This window comes from Drosophila montana, unplaced genomic scaffold (genome assembly GCF_035044405.1).
Source record: "Drosophila montana isolate Dmon_TW-CO22-7 unplaced genomic scaffold, ASM3504440v1 contig_2626_1, whole genome shotgun sequence".
NCBI classification, from domain to species: Eukaryota; Metazoa; Arthropoda; class Insecta; order Diptera; family Drosophilidae; genus Drosophila; species Drosophila montana.
The window spans coordinates 735,471-758,155 of NW_026997490.1; the positions used below are offsets into that span (position 1 = coordinate 735,471).

Sequence of the window (22,685 nt, forward strand, 5' to 3'; positions counted from 1 at the left end):
TGCAATAAAAGAATGAATATGTACCCATGAACATAAACGTGCATTGCACATTTGCAGGCACATGCACGCACCTGCGTTCAGAGACCCAGTCGGACCTGCTTGTCTGCAAAAGCTACTGCTTATTCTATTTTCTATTTTCACCTGTTGTAGTATAAATATGCACTTTTGGTACTTACCAAGTAGTTTTTGTTGGTTTTTTTTTCGTGAAAAATATTAAATTACTGAATCTCATTTTATATAAGAAAAATGTGCGTAGCCTAGGAAAGGATTTTAAAATATGAATTTTAAATGGTCAAGTTAGGGGCTTTAACATTTTAAGCTTTAAATTTATATAGATTAGAAAGCCTTGGGACAGGGGACAAGTGATATTTAGTACACAAGACTATTATCAAAACAGAAGGGAGGGAAGAAAATATGTTTTAATTAAAGCATATATATGTATGAATAGAAAAGGAGGGGATAGTTTCTAAAAAGCTTTAATGTTCGACTGAGTATTCGATTTACTGGAACCGAAATACTATAAAAAACTCTTGAAATTTTTTTGGCAGAAAGTTTTTCAGCGCAGCAGCTGATGGCTTTCGATATAGGGGAAAAAAATAAACGCATTTTTCCATGCAGATTTATCTGTTGCCCCGGAAAATACATCGGTTTTTGGGAAACACATTAACACAGATAAACTAAGTTACTGCGATATTATCTGCTTTTGTCTGTAGGTATATCATGTACAAAAAAAAAAACGCTTCTCTTTGCAATTTCGAATTTACTAACGTTAATAACAAAGTTAAAACTTGACGTAAAATTTTTGTGAAATTGCAGCGACAAAACGGCCCATTAAAGTGCATGAAATCTGCCCGCATTTTGGCAGCAAGAGCAAAAGTTTCCAAAAGGAATTCACTTTTATGCGTGTGTGTTGGATTATTTTTCTTATTGTTAATTTTGACAACGTTGTGGGTGTATGATGGGCGTGTATGATACGCCCACATTTTAATATGTTTTAAGTAATTTGTGCACATTTTCGCATTTTTATCGCGGCCACAAAACTTTGTCCTTTTGAATTTGACAATGCCACCAACTGCAAACTGATGATGGCCTCTGAACCCCCGACCTTCTGACCTCCTGCCCTCCTGCCCACCCTCTGTCTTTGGTTGCTTGCCCTTTGTCCCACTGTCTGTCGCTTTGTGCTCAATGTCAGTGCTTGTTGGCGAGCGTGTAATGATGACTTTATGACTTTATTTACGTGCAATAAAAGCAACAATTCAGCTCGGGGAACATTTGAAGACACGCGCACATACATAAATACACTCAGAGAAATAGGACATCATAAACGAGATAGAATTTATACGATTTTCTTTCCGTTCTTGAATCTTCCAAAACTAAAATATTATAAGGCAGGTGATTTCGAAATCTGGCACCGATTTTGTCAGCATTTTTACTTCATTTGATTAATTTTTTTTTTATGATTTCTCTGAGTGTACATAAGAAGCACACATACAAGTTCCGGGAATACAATTGGTGGAATGCGATGTGGAGGTTTCTCGGCCTCAATATAAAAGCGATTTTCAACTTAATTTATTCCATTTGCTTCCTTTTCATTTGGGCTGAATTTTAATTCTGCTCTTTTAGTTTTGGGCTTAAATATGTTAAATACCAGCTGCGCATGGACTCGCTACCTTTTTGATGTCACATATTCCCAACCAACCCTCCCCAACGAGTGTGTGTATGTGTGTGTGTGTGTGTGTTTGGGACGCGTGCTGTGCTGTTGCCATGTGTCTTTCTCAAGTAACTGACAAAAAATTTGCAATTCCAATGAAAAAGTGTTAAACAAGTCCTGCACAACACATGTGTAAGAATTTTTGCATGCACTAACACACTGAGACAAAAAAGGGTGCTTTTTTAAGTCACTTTATTTAATATATATAAAAACAAAAGGATTGAAAGAGAAAGAGAGAGAAGTCAATGGAAGCATGAGAGGAAGGGCGCACGAGAGCCAGAGACAGTGGGAGATAGCGAGAGAGACAGTGGGAGATAGTGAGAGAGACAGTAGGATATAGAGAGAAAGGAGAAAAAGAGAAAGGGGAACAGAGAGAAAAAGAGAGAAAGAGAAAGAGAGGGAGAGAGAAAGAAAAAGAGAGAAAAAGAGAGAGGGGTAGAGAGACAGAAAAAGAGAGAGAGAGAGACAGAGACAGAAAGAGAGAAAGAGAAGAAAAGAGAGAGAGAGAGAAAGAGATAGAGAGAGAGAAAGAGATAGAGAGAGAGAAAGAGATAGAGAGAGAGAAAGAGATAGAGAGAGAAAGAGATAGAGACAGAGATAGAGAGAGAGAGAGAGAGAGACAGAGATAGAGAGAGATAGGGTGATAGAGAGGGAATAGCAGGGAGTTAGAAAGAGAGAGAGGGCGAGAGGACGATTGTAAATTTAATTTAATAAACAGAAATATTTTCTATTAGATTGAAAACAAAAATTTTTAACTTGAATTTATGAGAATCGCATAGTAGGGAAGCATTTCCACATACGAAATTTCTAATGAGCATTTTACACACTTACATTCAAACATACCTACAAGTTAAGAGTTAACTGCATCTTGCCTGTTACATAGATTACATACATGATAAAAATGACATAAATTAGATAAATTGTCGTTTTAACTGTTTTATTTGGCTAAGTGTACTAATACGCCTGACGCCATATATTTTTATAATGTTTTTATAATCAACCTAATGCAATAATAATAGCGAAACGCAGTGCAACAAGTTCGAAGTATGTTAATGCCAAAAACTGTCGCTCCCTCTGCCGCAAAATGAGGCTCTAAAATATCACGCATACGCCACACACACACACACACAGAAACACATAGCCGCCAAAATTGGCTGTGGCCACATTAGGACCGCAGGCCTTAGTTCGCCAGCCAATCTAATAAATAAATCACATCTGGCCGGGCGTGAACGGATAATGCGTCTGGTGTCGGCTCTGGTCGCTGGCAGGCATCAAAATGTTGTCAGGACATTTGCATTCGGGGATAAGCGTAAAAGCTGGCTGATAAAAATAGTTGAACAACGGCTGCGATGTGGGCAGAGGGGTTGCTTGTTTAATTGAAATTTGCATAAACTTTTCAAAAGTGTCCTGTGCAGCAGCAGCACCAGCAGCAGCAGCAGCACCAGCAGCAGCAGCAGCAGCAGAGGGGCGGGTTGGGTTGTGGCATTTGCAATGCGTGCTTGCGAAATGCCTAAAATTTAACAGGCGGCATGTGCCACGCCCATGTCAACATTAACGTGCAACACTCGATGACACTGGCAGACACTGAAAAAGCAGACAGTGGCAAAATAGTCCCATGCTCAGGGGGGGGGGGGGGGGCGGGCGTCAACCGCAGTGCATGAAATGCATTTAAAATTTTCTGTTGCCTACTTCTCAGCGTCAAATTACAGCCACGTCGAGTGCTGCTCGCTTTGTGTGTGTGTGTGTGTGTGTGTGTGCTCTACAAGTGTTTAACAACACTTTAAAATGTGCATTAGAGACACAAAGCGCAACTTGTCGTCGTTGTTTATTTAATTATTATATGTTATGCTGATTTAATGTGTGATTCTTATAGCTTTATAGCTTTTTCAAAAACAAACGCATAAATCTGCCTCGACTTCAGCTACTACAACTTTTGTGTGTGTGCTTAAGGCCATGTGTTTACAGAGGCTTAATAACAACAACAACAACAACAGCAACAACAAAAGCTGCCAGGGCTTTAGTTTACAGTCGAAGCTTTTATGGGCTTAACATATTAATTAAACTTGAAGTGGAAAAACATGCAAAAACTTGACCGATTCAACTTTAAATTAGATTTTAATCTGTTGCTCATATTTAAACAGACAATAGGTTTAACCGTATGTGTGTGTGTGTGTGTGTGTGTGTGTGTGTGTGTGTGTGTGATACACAGACACATATGCATAAGTTTGCCCAGCTATATATAGCAAAGGAGCAAAACGTGTGTGCAAAAGTGCTCAGCATTCTGGTTCTGTTAGGGTCACTCGAATTATACCCTGCATGACTTAGTTCTGTGTTCAAGAAAGGGTATAACCATATATATGCTATATTGGTACAATCCTGATCAGCATCGCAAGCCGAAACTGTTCGTCTGTCTGTCTGTGTGAATATTTCGATCTTGGTAACTAAAAAGCTAGAGACTTAAAATTTTAAATATATATATTCTTTTATAATGTAACCAGCAAGACGTTTAAATTATGTATGTCTTCTATTTCTATAATTAAAAAAAAAAATTTATATTATAAAGAATGTTTTTTTTGGCCTAATTCCAACAATATAAGAGCTAGATGCACCAAATTTGCTGTGTGGGTTTCTTATAAAGTATATACAGACTAAAAATATGTTTAACTTTTTGAGCATCTCCACCCATTCCGCCCAAAATTGGGAAAAATTCGTTTCTAAACACAGGACCGCGCGATTTGGTTTGTATGTCATATGTTAGGGCTGCAAATTTCAGAAAGATCGGACTATAAGCACCGAAGTTAATCAAGAAAAACTATCCCATGGAGTAGCACAAATAGAAGAAGAAGAAGCACAGGTGTATATGTATTTATATGCATGTATCTACATATGTATGTACTTATTTATAAAAACATATCTAAAATGCTTGCAACGGCAGCTTGGCTCTGGTTTGAGGGTATCTTTAAGTCGAGCACTCCTGACTGTAGCACTCATGCTAGTTCTACCTGCATGTGTGTTTCTCTGCATCCGTTTCTGTGGCTTACACGTATCTAATTGAAATGGGGGGGAGAGGACTCGAACAGAAGCAGCAGCAACAATTTGAGTGGCATTTCGACAAACTGTTAGCCGACAGGCAACACGATTTGGTAGCCCTGCAGCAAGCGGCGAACACGCATAAATGCTTGATGTGCGCAACTGAGAGACGGACAACAATGCAACCTCAACATGGAACACGGTTTATATATATGCATATACATTTGTATATATATGGATGGATGGATATATAGAGTGGAGATATATGCATGTATGAGCTGGCGTTGTTTGTTAATTAACAACATTTAAGTGGTCGCTGAATGAGCTGCACTCGTTTGTTCTTCTGAATGGTATTCATACGCTCAAGTCAGACATCAGACAGCATGTGTGTGTGTCTCTGTGTGTGTGTGTGTGTGAATTGACAGCTTAATAAATTAAAATGCATTAAGTGAGTAGCGTAGATTTGCAGCAGCCATAAATCCTTCTTCCAGTCAGAGTCGGAGTGGCAGCTCTCGCATTGGCTTTGTCCTTTCTTTTTTTTTTGTTATTGCTGTTGGTTGCGTTCTGTGGGGGTTGACTTAAATATTATATTGTAATTCAAATGTTTATGGCCATCAACGTAAATAAAAATGTCTGTTTAACACTCGTCCTGCGGCACAGCTGCAGGTGAAATGCCCCAGCTGAGTCGTCGCCATGATATATGTTGTATGTCTGAGCAGCTAGCTAAAGGTCGGCTTCATCTTTTAGCCTCTTTCAGCTACTACCAACAGTCTCTTTAGAGATGGGCGCAAAATGAACACATGAAGCATAATTTTGACGAATTAAATATATCCGACACGTACGATATTTAACAAGATTTTGAATTTTTATTGGTCTTTCCTTTAAATATATTCGATTGGTTCGGCTCTTAAAAGTATTTTTTTTTTTGAATTTGGATTTTTCTACAATATTGTATTGTTTATATTGATAATAATATATTTGATTAATTATTTATTTAATTTAATTTAATTCATTTTCTTAGATTTGTTCCTAATTCATATTCCTTAATCATTCCTTAAACCTTAACCTTAACAATACACCTCCCAATGAGTCGTGCGTGTTCGTGTCACGAAAGGAAAAACACGACAAGCGCCCGGCTCTAATTGCCTGTCAGTGGTTTTTCGGCTGCTTCAGCGCCTGCCCCTAAGCCTGGCAAGCAACAAATTCGCACGCACCGAGCCATTGACACGGGCTGCTAAGCTGCTTGAAGGGGGTGGCCATGGGAAATGCGTGGGGTGTCTGGCAAATGTTTTGCACCTGGCAGACAACTACAACAAAAGCAAAAACAAGGCCAAGAGAAGCCAGCGACAAAATCAAAATACATGCAAAATAGCTTTGCATTGCAAAATGGGCCCGCGCGCACATTTGTCAGTGCGTGAATTTTGTGAATGAGATTCATGACTTGAGTTTTGCGAATGAGTTTTCCATTTGGGAGTTCGACGCCCGATAACAAATACATGACATCGAATTTAAGCTGATTTCGACAATGCCAAATACAATCGATAAATTGCCAGCAATAAATAAACATCCGCACGCAGCGGAATAGAAACTGCGTCTGATTTTTACTTCTAGCAAAATATGAAATACAGATACGAAACGGGCATCGACAAATCATAATAATCATGAACTCGAGCTGGCCTATTCTACAATTGCGATTCCCGGCTTAGCACAGTATTGTGTGCAATGTACAATGGTTGAAAGATGTGCTTAGATTGCCAAAATGTGAAAAGACTTTAAGTTGATTGCAAAAAATCGACCCCTCTGGGAGAGCAACGTAGTAAATTTCGATTGGTGAAAAATGGGTGGAAAGATGATGAGGAAAAATTAAAAATAATAGAAACACTAGGCTGGGCAAAATAATAATAAATACATGTCTACAAAATTGCTTTTTGGAGCAATGTGCAATACCGCATGGGCCTGATTCACCTATTCACTACGATTTAATCAATCTTTTTTATTCGATTTCCCTTCGAATTGCCCAAATCAACATTGCTTTTTAATCTCGCATCTGGCAACAAGCTTATATTTATTTTCAAATATTTTACAAGTTTAGTTAACTTGAAGCAAATGCATGAATTACCCATTGAGTTTTGATTCATTTCGTGAATTTCCCTTTGATCGGTACGTGAATTTCCCTTCGAATCTTCTACAATATTTCCACTAATGTTTTATTGGTATCATCACTTTATTTGTTACCATCGCTTCTCAATATGAAATTAATCTCTTCTTCACAATATATATATATATTTATTAATCTCTGTAAAACTTATTCACCATTTTCAAAAATCCATCAAGTGAATTCAAAACGTAAGGCTTGGACGAAAAGCATGGAACGGCTGATTTCCTTAGCTGCCTACTTCAAAAGTTTGTGGAGTTAAAAAAGAAACATGTTTAAGCCTAAGAATATTGTGAATTTCGGTCAGCCTAGAAAAGCCTTTAAATATTTGATTTAATCAAAAAAAGTGCTTGTTATGCTGTTTGTTGGGCCCACTGTGCCTGGCCCAAATCTTGTGTTGCCTACTTTTGTGAGGCAAGGCATGTGCTGCCCACTCATTTGGCAGTATTTCTATGTGTGTGTGTGCGGTTTGCCTGCTTGTGGTGGGTGTGGCTGAACTGACATAGAACTGCGCTTCAATAAATTGTCTGTTATCATTTTCATGTTTTTGTATTGATGACGGTCTGCTGGGAGTTAAGTATTGGCTGTCGTCTATCGTCCGAGTGCGAAGGGGGCGGGGGAAGGGGGAAGGGGGCGTATGAGCAATGTCAACGCTAACGAAAAGCTGCTGCTAAGAAGGAAAACGACTTTGCTGTGGTCAGGTCCAGAGCCGGAGCCTAATTTGCCGGAAATAAAATGTGCAGCGATGTATGTGTGTGTGTACGGACTTTATGAAGTCAGGAGGCGCGTCGGCAGGCCCTACTCTCAAGTCCTGGCAGGAAATTTGAAAGTTGCTCGCACTCGTCCTCGTATGGCCCATGATCGAAGCGCACTTCCGCCAAATCAAATTTGAGAGCATGCATTTTCGATTAGAGAAGAGAGAGAGCAGCGAGCATTTCTTACATCGAATCCAACTTGACAGATTATTGCTGTGACATTTCGAATTTCAATGCCCGCTGACAGTCAAGAAAAAAATGAAAAAAAAAAAAAAAGTTTAACGAGCTCGGAAATGCGTCCTGTGCAGCTTCTTTGAGGGCAAAAAAAAAGAAGAAGGAAACGTCGCGCATAAAGTTTTTCCTTTTAAATAAAATTGAAGTGCGCCAAAAGGAGCTGGCCCGAGTTGAAGGAAATGTTGAAATAACATGAAAATCTGTTTTTATGCGAAAGTGTTGCGTAAAAGCGCCGAAATGGCGATGAGTGCTTGGCCCGCCACACCAAACCCCAAAAATGCAGCCATTAACGAAAGTATTCACAGACGCTCGGACAGACTGACAATAACAGCAACAACAACAACAAAAATCTGAAAAGCGAGCCATGTTGGAGCGGCGGAGTGCTGATGATGCAGCCAGCACAGATTCGTCCAATAAATTTAATGGACATTTTTGTCATTTACCAAAAAGTGCGGCGACATCGATAGCGCCAATAAGTCTGCAAGAGGAGGAGCACGGAGGCGGAGGCGGACGAGGAGCAGGAGTAGAAGGCGAATGCACAGCGAGGAGCAGTGCAAGCCTTTGGCCAAACAGGTCAGCCCGGCGGCAGAGTCACGGTAATGGCAGGCAGTGTCAGTATTCATAACTTCTTATTCGGTGCGTTGCCTTTCGGGTGTTTCCAACCAGGCTGCGCATAGTGCCTGGCTTAACGCAGGACGACCAAATGGGTGCAGGACAACGCTCCGGAATTTCATAGACAATTATTTCGTTGGTTAAGAATGTCAGGCACTAAATGCCGGCGTAAAGCTGGATAGTTAATGGAATACGTTTTCCCCGCTTTCGTGGAACATTTCTGTTGCCAACCTGCTATTTAATGTTGTAAAAGATTAAAGCACAGATATTCAATCCTATAAAGAGGCTACATATGTACATGTTTATGTAGATCTTTATAAGCCTTCCAGTCTCAGAGAGTGTTCTTTAAGTTTTTGTATTTCATTTGCAATAAAAATATACTTGCATTTTCTGTTTCTCCGTTAGGTATTGCTCACTGCAACGTTTCCCCTCTGCAGTCAAATCTCTAAAAATAGTTTCCCAAGCTACTTTTAGAGGTGTATTTTGGGGTAATATTGGGGTATTTAAAAGCAGAAGAGACAAAAGTTTCTATATAAGCTCGCTTATAAATGCACTCTAAATACGACTCAGACTCTGCTTATCTTTCGATAAATATCGATTTTCAAAAGCCTTTGAACGTATATATAAAGTTGCGTGTAAACAATGTAAAAGATATAACAAAAATGGACTTGATTAATAGGGCGAATACACAAATTACGGTTGATTACGATTTTCGATAAGTACCCTGTGTTTCGATAAATCCATAAATCGATAAATATCGAACTTCGCCTTACCTTTTCAAGACTTGATTTTTCGCATTACCCAAATATCTATCTCAACTTGAAAATCCTTTAGAAGACAACAAAAAAGGCACCTTTTTACTGAAGCACATAAGTTTTTAGTCCACTTTTGTGCTCTTGCGAAATTACAACTTTAATTATTGATTTTTGTGCACAACGTCAATTGTTTCAGTTGCCTTTCTTAAGTTTCAATTCCCACTTTCAGTGCCATTTTAAGCTTCATCATTGGTGTTGAGTGTCGGCAATCAATCAGCGTCTTTCAGCGCCAGCTTTTTGCATAATTAAAATCTGATGCGTTACCTGTTTGCGTCAGCCGTTGTTGCTTTTGTTCTTCGTCTTCTTTTTTTATGCCCGTTTACAAAGTGAAAAGGAGTATATCGTTTGCCACCATATCCGTATCCTTAAAACTAGCAAATTATACTCCTGTGTATGTGCGGCGTACAAGGTGCTTAATGTTTGTTGACCACGCCCCCTTTGGAAGGGCGTGCTAACGGCTAGAACTGAAGCTGCAGTCAACAAGTTTGACATAAATTACGTGAGCTTACCAAGTGATAAAAATGAAGTGCACATCAACTGTAGCCACCATAAATCCAGACATATATATTTTCCTGGGTGACAGTTTTAAAGGAACTGTATATGTTTTCACGGTTTGTTACAGTTTGAGAGGCAATATACCAATACCAAAATCACACATATCGACATTTCAGAACTTTACGGTTTGATAGCAGCTGCATTTACATATTAGGCATCGTCAAAATTTCTAAGTTCCCAGTTTGAAAGCCACCGCAATTGGGCTTACAGTTTGAGAGTCACTCCTTCAACTAATCAAGCAGAATAATTCAAATAAAACCGCGTACAGCCACCATTAGTCACAACGATATTTTCTACGGCCACAGTTTGAAAGCCACTACCTCTGGGGGTAACAGTTTGAGAGTAACCAACTGAAGTAATGAATACGTCTTTTGGTGTCTTTTAGACCAAAAAACCGCACACATCGATATTTTTCAGGCTCACCGTTTGACTTTCAAACTTATTGCCTTTCAATAACTTATTGCCTTTGTGCTTACAGTTTGAGAGTCACCAATCCAAAAAATTAAGCCAAAACGACCGTCTAACAATTTTATGCAATTATTAAACTGCGAACAGAGTATTTCGCAGTCAGGTATAGCTGACTTCTTTTCTTGTTTATTTTTGAAAAGAGACCGGAGCGCAGTCTGAGACGGTGACGTTCAAATCTGTCTCAGGTGTCGGCTGCGGCTCTCGGAGACGTGCGTGGGGATTTTAAAAAATTATACAAAGACTGGCCCGAATTTGATGTCTGCGTTAACTGGGTAAACAACAAAGCTGCAACACGTGGTTGCCAGTCCCCCAAACGACTGCCCCGCCCACATCCCTCGCTATACGCTGCTTTTAATGTTCGAAGTTGAATTCAATTAAGTTGATGAAAACGACAATTGGCAAGTGACAAGCGTTGCGGGCGATGGTCGGCGGGCGGGGGTCGGGGGTCGGGGGTCGGTTGGTGCGACGTGGTAGGTGTAAATCTCAATGCGTATTTATACAGCTGCTTCTGTCCGCCGGCCAGGCTTCGCATTTTGTGATTGTCTGTCGTCCTTGGCATTTAAATACGGTTTTGTGAACGTGTGTATGCGTGTGTGTCAATTAATTGTGACAGTTAAGTGCTGAGCTTTCTGTTGACGTGATGCGATTTCAATGTGGCCCATTCTCTACTCGCCCACCCACAGCGAGCATGGCGAGCGCAGCATTCACTATTGACCACTGGGACAGTTGCTTGTTTGCTGTGATACCCTGTAATTCATTAACAAGCGAAAATAGAGTGTTATGAAGTTGTAACATCCAGAAGGAGGCATCTCTGATATCATAAGGTAATATATCCTGATATCCTGAGAACGAAAAACACAGACGGATATGGGTAATGCGACCTGGATCTGGAGTGTCCTTTCTTTCGATAACTTTTTACCCTTTCCACAAAAATGGATTAATATGTATTTGCAGCCTCCCCTTTTTGAGCATATGAAATATATAGTATGTTCTCATATACTTAATTTATTTTTAGGTTCGATAATTTTCCATAATTTCTTCCAAAATCGATTAATTTCCCGAAGAGCTCCCACACAAAATCGATTAATTTAAATGAGTTGTAATTTAGAAAAGAGCAAGAGACACCCATTTTATTATTTAGGTTCTTCTATAGTGTACAGAGACCAAGAATATTTCACCTCTTGAATAAGATTTTCAATATTATTTCTGATAATTCGATAAGTATCGAAATGCAGCCTCTCCTTGGCAATATCCACACACATCCCAAATATGTAAATGCCTTTCTGTTGTTGGGTAATTAGAAATATGTTTGTGCTTGGTTTCGGCTACAGAGTATCTTTCTGTCGAGCACTCTTGACTTGTGCACTCTGAATTGCTGTAGCTGTGAGTTTAATTGAGGTGCAGGCGACGAGCATTGGCTGGGGCCCAGACATGCACTGGGGCAGACACGTTTTAATGGCCGCTCAGGTATTGACCATATTTAATACCATTTAATTGAATTGCTGCCGTTTATTAATTGCCCAGCGAAGGATGCAGCACAAATCGTGTAATTGCCACAACACATACACAAGGCAACCAAAAGCGGGCTGTTGGGAGCTGGCTCAAAGCCATGGCCAATTAGTCAATCAGCAGACAGTTATTTTACATCAGCCTTAACCAGTAAATGTCGTTGGTCGAGCAATTAAATTGGCAAATGGCACCCCAGAGGCTAACCCATCATCATAATCATGATGAACCTGTTCAAAAAAGGAAACGTTCCCTTTGTTGGTAGGGGCCGGCTGCCTGGGACTCCTGCACTGGGACGCGCTGCACAAGTAATTAGTGCACTTGCTGGGCTCGCGCTCACTTGACCGTTGTTATTTCACAGTTTTTCTTGTTATACCCTGTAAACATTGAAAATTTGTCAAAATGGGCATATTGAAATTGTCTGCAGAGCTGAGAGATTGTAATAGCTAGAAGGAACAGATTTTGTGTGTATTTCTTGTAAATCAAGTTATTTTTTAGTAATTGCTCCCTTTTTTTTTTTTCGAAAATCGATACATATCGATTTATAGCTACTGATTTTAAAGCACATATCGTAGCTTAATTGATGTAGACACTTAATGTAACTTTTAAGTATTTCAAGCCTTCTTTAAATGATTGATAAGTGTCTATTTCTATTCGAAGCCGATATATATCGATTTGATGCCTTTGATTTTTTAGCATATCTCGGATATCATAAGAGAATATATTGAAGATTTATTTAATTAGACACTAAATGTTATACTTAATTATTTCAAGCCTCCTTTAAATGATTGATAACTTTCTATATCGATAAATATCGATTAGCTGGCTTTGATTTTTTAGCTTATCTCGAAGCTTATAAGAGCTATAGATACCAAATTTAGAACGTAGGCTCATGTACAAACAAATCAAGTATGCAACACTTTTTTTTGGTACATTTTCTATCTTCCGTAATACAAAAAAATGCAGATATGATCTTCACTTTATGTAAAAGCATATATTTAATAGTCTCTGTATATCGTATATCGATCGGACAATAAACACCGATGTTTGTCAAATAAGATTTGTTCATAGTGTAAGCCTGCGGGTAATAGAGACAGCTTTCCACTTGTCGCATATATAATGCAACACTTTACTGGTTACGGGATATCTACTTGTCAGACACTCTCGATAATTGCTTTGGTTGTGGATTTTAGTGCGCTGCCTTTGTCCATTTGAAGTGGTCCTTTGGCTCGTTGCTGGTTCTTGTTTTCTCGCTTTAGCGTTTCTCGTCTCTTTGCTTAGGCGCCTTTGTTGATTCTTTTAAATTTCGCCTTTCAATTATTTTATGCAAATAAGCAAACGGCGCTGAGCGCAGATTATGCCAGCTTGACAGAATTCCTTTACATTTTCCCAGTCGCCCAGCCGTCCATTGAAATGTCTCCATTTCGCCTCCGACTCTAATCTCAGTTTTTCCCACGTAACACTGGGTCGGATTTTGTCGCTAAATCCGCGACGCACAATTCTACTTACAAAATGAATTGTTTGTTATGCTTGTTACTCGATGCTGCACGCCTACACCCTCATTCTATCAGGCCCCTCCCCCCCTCACCCGGTTTTTGCTCTTCTCATGTCCCGTCCTCGCATTTCTCTTCGGGCGTAATCAACTTAAGTTGGTCAAATGAGTTTGTTTCGTTTTGGCAATGTTTCCTGGCCACAGAAAAATAAGAGGAAAATACTTCAAAAATAAAATGTTTGCCAAATGCTTTGCTTTCAGTTGTCTTCAGTTTTTACTCAGTTTTCCCTGGATTAATTGTTAAACTCCCTTCAGGCTTGGGCTTAAATTTTCTGTTGTTTTCTGCGTTTAATTGCGCTTTGATTTGTGTGGCATGCAAATTGTGCATCCTTTTGGGATTTGTCTGCCGCAAAGCAGCTGCACATGTGTAGGTGTCGCTTATAATTAATTAATCACACTTCCACCTGGCACCCGCCTGCCGCCTGCCGCCGCCCCAGCTCCACGCGAGCCAATTAAATATTTAATGCTATGTGCGATTTGTGGTTTATAATTCAAAAGTGATTTTTCGCCACGCACGGTGTCAGAAGCTGTCACAGTAGCTCAGACCTTGAGACCTGGATCCTTCAGGTGGCTCAAGATGATGTAGATGCTGTCTCACTCTCGCTCTCGCTCTCACTCTGTGTCTGTCTGTGTCTCTGTCTGCGTATGTGCTAGAGATGGGCACGTGCTGATTATGTTTCTATCGCGCTCGCTTCTCTGTCTGCTTATCTGTTAGGGATGAGCGCGTGTTGCTGATGTGTTTCTCATTCGTATGTACTACAAAAGAGTCTGATTTGTATTTTCCTCCATTTCTTTCTCTCTCTCTTTCTTTGTAACCTATCTCTGATTACATTTACTAGCTATTTTTCCCCCTTCTTCACCCCTGTCTCTCTCGTTTTCTTTGTATCCATTAGAGATGGGCACGTCTTGCTCTTATGTGTATGCCTCTTTCTCTCTCTCTAACCTATACTAACTCTTACTCTCTCCTTCTCGTTTTCTCTCCGTCTATTCTACTTCTGTCTCATTGTCTATCTCCACTTTGCCCACTAGCGATGGGCGTACATTGGTTATATTAAGCCTTACACGATCTAACCATCGATGTTCTATACTTAGACAGCGATAAATTTATATATGTAGGTCGTGTAGAGTCGTTTTCGCTCGTATTAGGTCGTGCTTAGGTGTGCTATTTTTAAAGTTCGTTTTGAGTAGGGAGAGTTACTATTTCGTTAACTCGTGTTAAGTTTGGTTGATTAATGAATGTTAGCTTGTTTTAGGTTGTGCCATATCGTGCTCGTAGAAATTTGTGCAAATTTGTTTATAATCATAAATTTATAATAGGTCGTGGTCGTGTTCAGTTAAGTTAAGTCGTGTTAGGTCTTGCCACGCCGCATTTACTCGTGTTAAGCAGTGTTGCGTCGTGTTATGTTACGCTAAACACGGTTTGATTCGTTTAAGCTGGTGTTGAACAGTAGTGCTTAGTGGTGTTAAATAGTAGTGCTAAGTGTTGTGTAATGAAGCGAATTTCCAGCTTATGTTAGGACGTGTTTGCTGCACTTAACTCAAGCACGCATGAAAGACGACAACAACTCAACATGCATAAATTTCGAGTCGTGCACGTTCGTGCCCTCGCACAACACGCGCTCCGCTCTAGCGTTAATTTTAAAAGGTAAACCCAAGGAGAAGCGTAAGAGCAAAAATAATTGAGATGTCAGCTGAAATTCAAGTGGACTTTTATTGACTGCTTCCTGACTGAGCTGCCTGACTGGCTGCCTCACCGACTGACCGACTGTCCGGCTGTCCGACTGTCCGACTGTCCGACTGTCCGAATGGTGTGGCATGCTCGCCCTTTTGCTGCTCAAGTGGCATGCAATGTCGATTCCACACACACGCACACATATCGTAGTGCGGCATGCAACGTCTTTTGTCTGCGACCTTCGGTTTGTATGGGTTGTAGGTGAAATATGTTTAGCAAAATCAATAGTTGGATTTGGGCACGCTTTTGGCTGCTATTTAAGCTTGCCACAGAGCACGTGGCACGTATGGCTTTTCTTTAATGCTAATAAGAACAACGAGAACAACAATTGGCGGCGGTTCACCTTCGCCCACGTGCAACTTGTTAGTGTAGGTTAAACTTCAAACTTCATCTCTGTCGCGCCCGTTTTGGTCGCTTTACCTGCCGCACGACACAATCTCGATGCTGCCGTTTGTGTTTCCACTTCATCCGCCTGCTCGACATTGAATAGCATCCCTAAGTGTCCTTAAGCGTCCTCGAGTGCTGTCAAAGCTGTGCAGCCTGCTGCCTGAAGCTGGCGGAGATTGTTGCGTTCTTGCGGTTAAATTGCGCCAAACATATTTGACATTTTATTATGGCAACGGGGCGGCGTCGGGATTGGGGGCGGGCATATTGCGGCACGGATATTGCGTGGACGGCTCTCTTGAGGTCGGGGCTAATCATGACTACAAGTGTTTTTCATTAACTGCCGGTTATGAATATTAAATTAAAAAGTGCGTTTCATTTGCAGCGCGACTGCAAATGTCGCGCATACGCCCCTTTATGCTGCAACAAAAACGAGCCTTTGATATTACCTATATACAGTACACCCCTCTGCATGTGTGTGTGTGGGTGTGTTGTGTGCCAAAGGCTTAGTGAAAACAATAAAAAATGCGAGCTTATTAAAAACCGCGCCACGCGATGCGACTTGAGCCGAAATTGAATTCGCGTCGAGACTGAAATCAAGCTACAGCTGTTTGTTCTTACTTTTTGAATACCCTGTACACAAGTGGAGTAAGGAGTATATTGGATTGTTCTCTGGCAAGCACATTTGACTTGCATATTACACTTTAACCCAGTTAGCACAAGAATTCTATTAAAGAAAACCTTCCATCCTTGAATGCGATTAGACATTTTTGCATTCTCATTAGGCTTTTAGCGTTTAATTTTGTATTCTTATACATTAAGTACTTTGTTGACCATCAATAAATAGATAAGTAACAGAAACATGTTAATATTGCCCAAGATTAATAATTGATATATTTGTTGCTGATAATCTCCAGTTCATTTTATTCTCAATTGTTAAACTGACTCGAAGTGAGTCTAGTTAATTTTAAAATTTATACAATTGTTTTGTTAATGTTTAACCAAGGGTACTTGATGTTTTTATCTAGAAAAATAGAAATGAAATGAAATAAAATGCAGATAAAATTATAATTAATTCATAGATGGCCTTATAATTACAATTTGAAGCTGGATAATATAAAAAAACCAACTCAAATTTTAAATTATAAAGCCAAAAGGATTCATTTAACTATGAGTTCGATTTTCAGCTCTGTCTTTGCACATCAGCTAGTTTCTAGCTAAATTTGGCTACTTGGCAATGGTCGTCAGCCGGAAGCTCTTTAAGTTTGCAGCGGCCTGCATTTCAGGCTATTTTAAAACTGTTTTAGCTTTAGAAGAATATATTATTGTGTGTATTTTAGCTGTTATTCACATTTAAACTTTGGCTTGCTGAAAAGAAGCTGTTGTTTCTCGTTTTTTAAGGCAACTCGCACGGAATTCAATTTGCAGATTGGCTAAAACTTAAAGCGGCGACGATGCAGCTCATGAATTTCAAATGAAATTAAAACTCTGTTCAAATATAATGACGCCAGCAGCAGCAGCAGCAGCAGCAACAACTGTAACTGCCGTGTTTTGTTCGTGACTGCAGCTGCTTAAAAGCTGTGCATTTGTCCGGGAAGGGGGCGGTGGGGCAGTGGCAAGCAAAGCAGAAGACTCCAGCTGAGCTTCTGCCACTCCTACTCCTGCCACTGCCACTGCTGCTTGTGGGCGTCTGACAGCCAAGAGATTACTCTGCAGCACGCCAGGACTTAGTATTGTAAGCATTGCCAGACTCTTCTGCTGCAGCTACCACTGCCACTGCCCCCTCCCTCTCTCCCCTCTCCCCCCTCCACTGCTGCTGCCTGGCAATGCCTCAATTAAGTGGAAGCAAATAGCTGCACAATTTGTGTGGGCGAGGCAGCTGTTGGCGCAGACCATGTAAACACATCAAACTGTGCAACAACTGCATCTGTCATTATAATGCCCCTCCCCCCCCCTCGACCTCTCAGACACCCACACACACCCAGACGCACACACCCACACACACAGACAAACACCTATACAAAGAAATACAAATGCTAAGCTTGGGCAAACTTTTTGGTTACTTGAAAATTCAATTTTACGCAATATGCGCAAATCGTGATTAAAATCCTGTGCGTGCTACTCGCTCATTGCATACTTTGCGGTGAGCTCCAACTGTTCCTCCTCCTTCTCCTGCTCCAGCCCTGCTCCAGTCCTGCTCTAGCGCCTACTCCTGCGCCTGCCCCTGCTCAACTCAAGCCGCCTTTAAGCTCCTGCCACTGTGGGCTAAATTAACACGCTTTGTGGCGTTAAGTGATAATTAAATGTTTTTAAGATTATTGTGCATATTGCTCGAATGAAAGGGGATTTCAAAACCTGGGCGAGATAACACATAACTAAGCCAACTATTTAATGAGAACGTTGAAGAGATTAATATGTGCTGCTTGGCACACATATAATGTGGAATGTAATCTAACTATGCGGCGGGTTCTATTAGGATTGGTAACAAGCATTTGTTTCATGCTGAATGAATTAATCTTCGCATAGCTTCTTTAAATAACGAGCATAGGTCTCTATTGGAGCAGGATTTAACGCAGTGTAAAAAGCCCTAAATGTGAACATAAATATTTAATTTATTTAATTATTTCTTGCCCAGGAAATGTAGACCACAAGCTGTCGAATTACCAAGTATTACATATATAGTCATTTTCTCTGTATTATAAAAATCTGCAATTATTTGCAACTTTTCTGCGCAGCTTATTCTGCCCGAAGCAATCCAAAAGTTTCTTCAGTCTTAGCTGACAGAATAACTTCCAAGAACAAATGTGAGCTAAGCTGTAATAATATAATATATTACTATCAAGATTTCGCTATTGTTTGTTAAAGACTACTTTCAAATAAGGCTGCACCAGGCTTTTAAGGTTCGAGCCCGGAATTCCAATCAATTTTCTACTTTGAAGCAAACCTTAAACCAATGCAGTTGCTTAAAAAACAGTCCCACCGAAATCCAAACTGAATATTTTGGAAAATGGTTGCTCTATAAACTGAAAAATGAATAACTTCATTAAAATTTAGAAATTAAAATCAATCAATATAAACCTGCTTTCATTTAGGATGAAAAGCAGACGCACGAACTGAACCGAAAGGCTATCAAGAACTCGACATTGCTTGTTGCAATGTTCGAATTGCAAACCGGTTCAAATCTATAATTTTCTAATTTGAATCAAACCTTAAGCCAGTTGAAATAAAAACAACCTAACCGTAATCTAATCTTTGCCAATACTTTGTAGAATGGTTTATTTACAAATTGAAAAATTAACAAAACCTGCCTTCATGTATGAGAAAAAAACATGCTCACGAATTGAACCTAAAGGCAGGGAGTTGCTTCGCTTTCAACCAGAACTCGATGACATAGTGGATTGCCAACGAGTGTAGGCAATATTTATGCTTAAATGAAATATATTACGTTAGAATATGACAATTTGATGGACACACGAGCTGTTACTTTCAAGAGCCTGAAGACTTTTGGTCACAACTTATGGCAATTTGTGCCACGGTGCCTTGTCGGTGCATAAATACAATGACTGAGAAAAGCTGCTGCCTACTTTCAGGCGCTGTCAGCGTAAAAACTATGAAAATGTGTTTTCAAATTGCGAAACAATTTGCTGACCGTAATTGAACTTTGCTGTTGCCATCGCCATCATCATCGTCGACGGCACATAAAGCAAACTTTTCGGCGCTCATTTGAGTGGTTCAGCCACGCAAAAGTTTTCGGCGCACAGCCTGTGGCAAATGTTGGCCAAAAACCGGATCTGGTGCTGGGCTTTGGGTTAGCTGCTTGGTCTTTCCGTTGGTTTTGAGGTTCGTATTTTTTGTCTCGGCCTTTTTCGTGGCTGTTGATTTGTGTGTGTGTCGTGATTCGTCGCGGTTTTGGCCAATTTGCCATACCCTTCCGCATCGCTAATTCGCGCGCCACTTCCAAGTTCATTCATTCGCAATGCAAATGCCGCCGCGAACCTCAAACAATGCCAAACACCGTCGCCGACTGCCCTTTAATTTTGTTTGTTTTCATTTGCCGCCGCCGCCACCCTTCATTTGTTGTTGCATTTTTGTGCAATTCTTGTTGGAATTTTTGAGTTTTTTTTATTTTTGCATAATTGTCGTTGTTTTCACTGGCCCTTCTCTGCATACGCATGAATATTTCAGTTGTTGCAAGTAGTCGGGGCAATATGACTGCAACTGTTGAGGACAAAGTTTTGAATAATTTATGCGCTTTCAGTGTGCCACAGCCACACACAGCTACACACACACACACACACACACACAGCCAGATGCCCAATGCCCAATTCTACTCGATGCCAGACAACAATGTTCTTCTTCTTGTTTTACTCCTTGGCATACGCCAAGCGAACGCATTCAGCATCGAGCTTGAGAACTTTCATTGTGCTGTCCTTTCCTAACGATGATGTTTGGTTCGCACGAAAGTCAAGAAGTATTTACACTGAACAAAAATTTGGCACGAAAATTAGTAGTCATGTTTATAATTTTTATGCATAATATAATTTTTCTTCGAGTTGTTCTCAGTTTTGTATAAATTCTACATAAGTTTCTTATTATACGGTTTTTCTTCGAGTTATGCTAGTGTATAGACATAGGTCAAAATTTTCCAACCCCACAACTCGATCAAATCTCATCCGAATTTCACGAGATTGGGCTCTTTGGTCAGGGCTTGGCCTCTAAATCAATTTGGCATCTAAATCTAGCAACATGATTCTAGGTCAAAATTCATAAGAAAATGGTACCCTCAAATATCCTATATAGACATAGGGCAAAATTTCCCACCCCCATAACTCGGTCAAATTTCGTCCGATTTTAATAAGATTTGTCTCTTTCTTAATGGTTTGGCCTTAAGATCAAGTTGGCATCAAAATCTGGCAACATAATTTGTAGGTCGAAATTCATGTGAAAATGGTACCCTCAAATATCCTATGTAGACATAGATCAAAATTTCGCATCCCCATAACTCGGTCAAAACTCAACCGATTTTAATAAGATTTGTCTCTTTCTTCATGGTTTGGCCTTAAGATCAATTTGGCATCAAAATCTGGCAACATAATTTTTTGGTCAAAATTCATGTGAAAATGGTGCCCTTAAATATTTTATGTAGACATAGATCAAAATTTCGCATCCCCATAACTCGGTCAAAACTCAACCGATTTTAATAAGATTTGTCTCTTTCTTCATGCTTTGGCCTTAAGATCAATTTGGCATCAAAATCTGGCAACATAATTTTTTGGTCAAAATTCATGTGAAAATGGTACCCTCAAATATCCTTTGTAGACATAAGTCAAAAGTTCCTAGCCCTCATAATTTGTCTTACTTGAAAAAAGTGTCTAATGTGTTGAGCTTTCAAGTTATGATTTAAATATCATTGATATGTTTACTTTTCGCTCTGTGTACTTTTCTGTCTTACGCTTCCAGTCTCACGCTTCCCCCGCCTTTGCTATTTGTCGAGCGTAATTAGCCGCAAAGTATGCAACTTGCATTTGTGCAGCCAGGCATGGTCAACGCTATCGCCAATTGCCTTTATTGAGACATTCTACCCAGCTGTCGGAAAGGCTGGGGATTGGAGGTGCGAACGGGTTGGGTCGTGGTGCTTGTGGAGCTAGCTGCGGCCAGCTGCAACGGCAGGCCGCAAGGGCAACATCAGGCGTTGCATGGCAAACGTGGCAGCTCTTTGGCTGGTCTTTCCATGCGAGAGTGTGTGGGTGTGTGTGCGTGTGTGTGAAAAATACCACAATTTCAATTTCAAAGTATCCTTTTAGTGCAAAGGAAATGACATTTACGCGCTTTGTTGTGGTTTGCTCATGCATAAAACATTTTTAGTTTATATTTTTTTCCATTTTATTTTTTATATACACATATATATGTATCGTTTTTTTTTTGCCCTGCCCGACGCACTGGTTGTGTGGTAGGCGTGGCAGGCGGGCCGTGCAGGTCCTTCAGCTGCAGCCAACAATACAGAAAATGTTTTTGCATGCCGCTTGGTCACATGAACAAAGCACAACGAATGGCCACAAGGTCCGTTCGCAGCTTAAAAATTGAAAACTGCAAGCGCAAAAATAAACATAAATAATACAATTTAAATAAAGAAAAATGCAACCTAACATTATTGATTACTCGGCTGTACGAATTTGATTGCCCTATTGCTTCTAGATGGACTGAGTGCACATGAGAAATATACAAATAATATATACTTAAGCAACTGGTTCCTGGTATCAGAGTAAAGAAGTATTATAACTTTGTCATGAAATGTGTAACGCATAGAAGGAGACAGCTTCGATTCCCTAAAGCACATATATATTGTAGATCAGCATCAAAAGCCAAGTTCATATTGCCATATTCGTCTCTCTGTTTGTTTTCTTGAAACTCTGCAGAGGTCCCTCTTTCTGTTGCTGACGATATATATGTCGGATCGGACCACTATATAATATAACGATACTTACGAAGGATCGGTCGAAAAGTATTTCCTTGTATAGAAAACGTCTCATCGTGCTCTCTACATGTATGGACAAGCTCATCAGCATCCGACCACTCTATCATTTCGTTCGAAAATTAGGATTTTGTATGGCAGAATATTCTGTTTTCTTAGATGTTTTCAAACTCAGCATTCACTATTCTCACATATCTGTAAAAGGCAATTGTCTAGATAGTTATTAAATCTTTCTATCCTTACTTACTTTTTTTTTTCTTAGCTTTACCCACTATTACCTATATATGTATATTCTATTTTATAATCTGTATAAATTATATTAATTGTTTTTCTTTCTTTCTATGCTATCGAACCGAAAAAATGATGGGCTCCACATTTATAACATTATTATGCTATTTGTTTAAACATTCAAACATTCGTTTCTATAAAAAACAGGTAAGTTTGTTCACATTTATTAAAAAAATATATATACTCTACATTCTTAGGAACTTGAAATGTTATCTTAACTTGAAAAATATAACTTATGACAATTCATTGCTCGAAAATAACTTCCACAAAATTAAAATTTCCCCAATAATATTATCGTCAAAAATAATGTATAATATTTAAATCTATAATTTTTACTTCGGCGAATATTTTTAAAAATTGTTTCTAATATAAAATATTTTATAAATTTTGCATATCCAGCTGTGGTACACACAATA

General features: G+C 39.7%; 2 protein-coding genes across 2 annotated transcripts in view; both read left to right on the plus strand.

Annotated features, from left to right (window-relative positions):
* ds (dachsous cadherin-related 1) overlaps positions 1-22,685 on the plus strand; it is a 248,825-nt gene that overhangs the window by 257 nt on the left and 225,883 nt on the right. The window lies entirely within an intron of this gene.
* Positions 1-22,685, plus strand: part of Pkg21D (Protein kinase, cGMP-dependent at 21D) — a 41,599-nt gene that overhangs the window by 247 nt on the left and 18,667 nt on the right. The window lies entirely within an intron of this gene.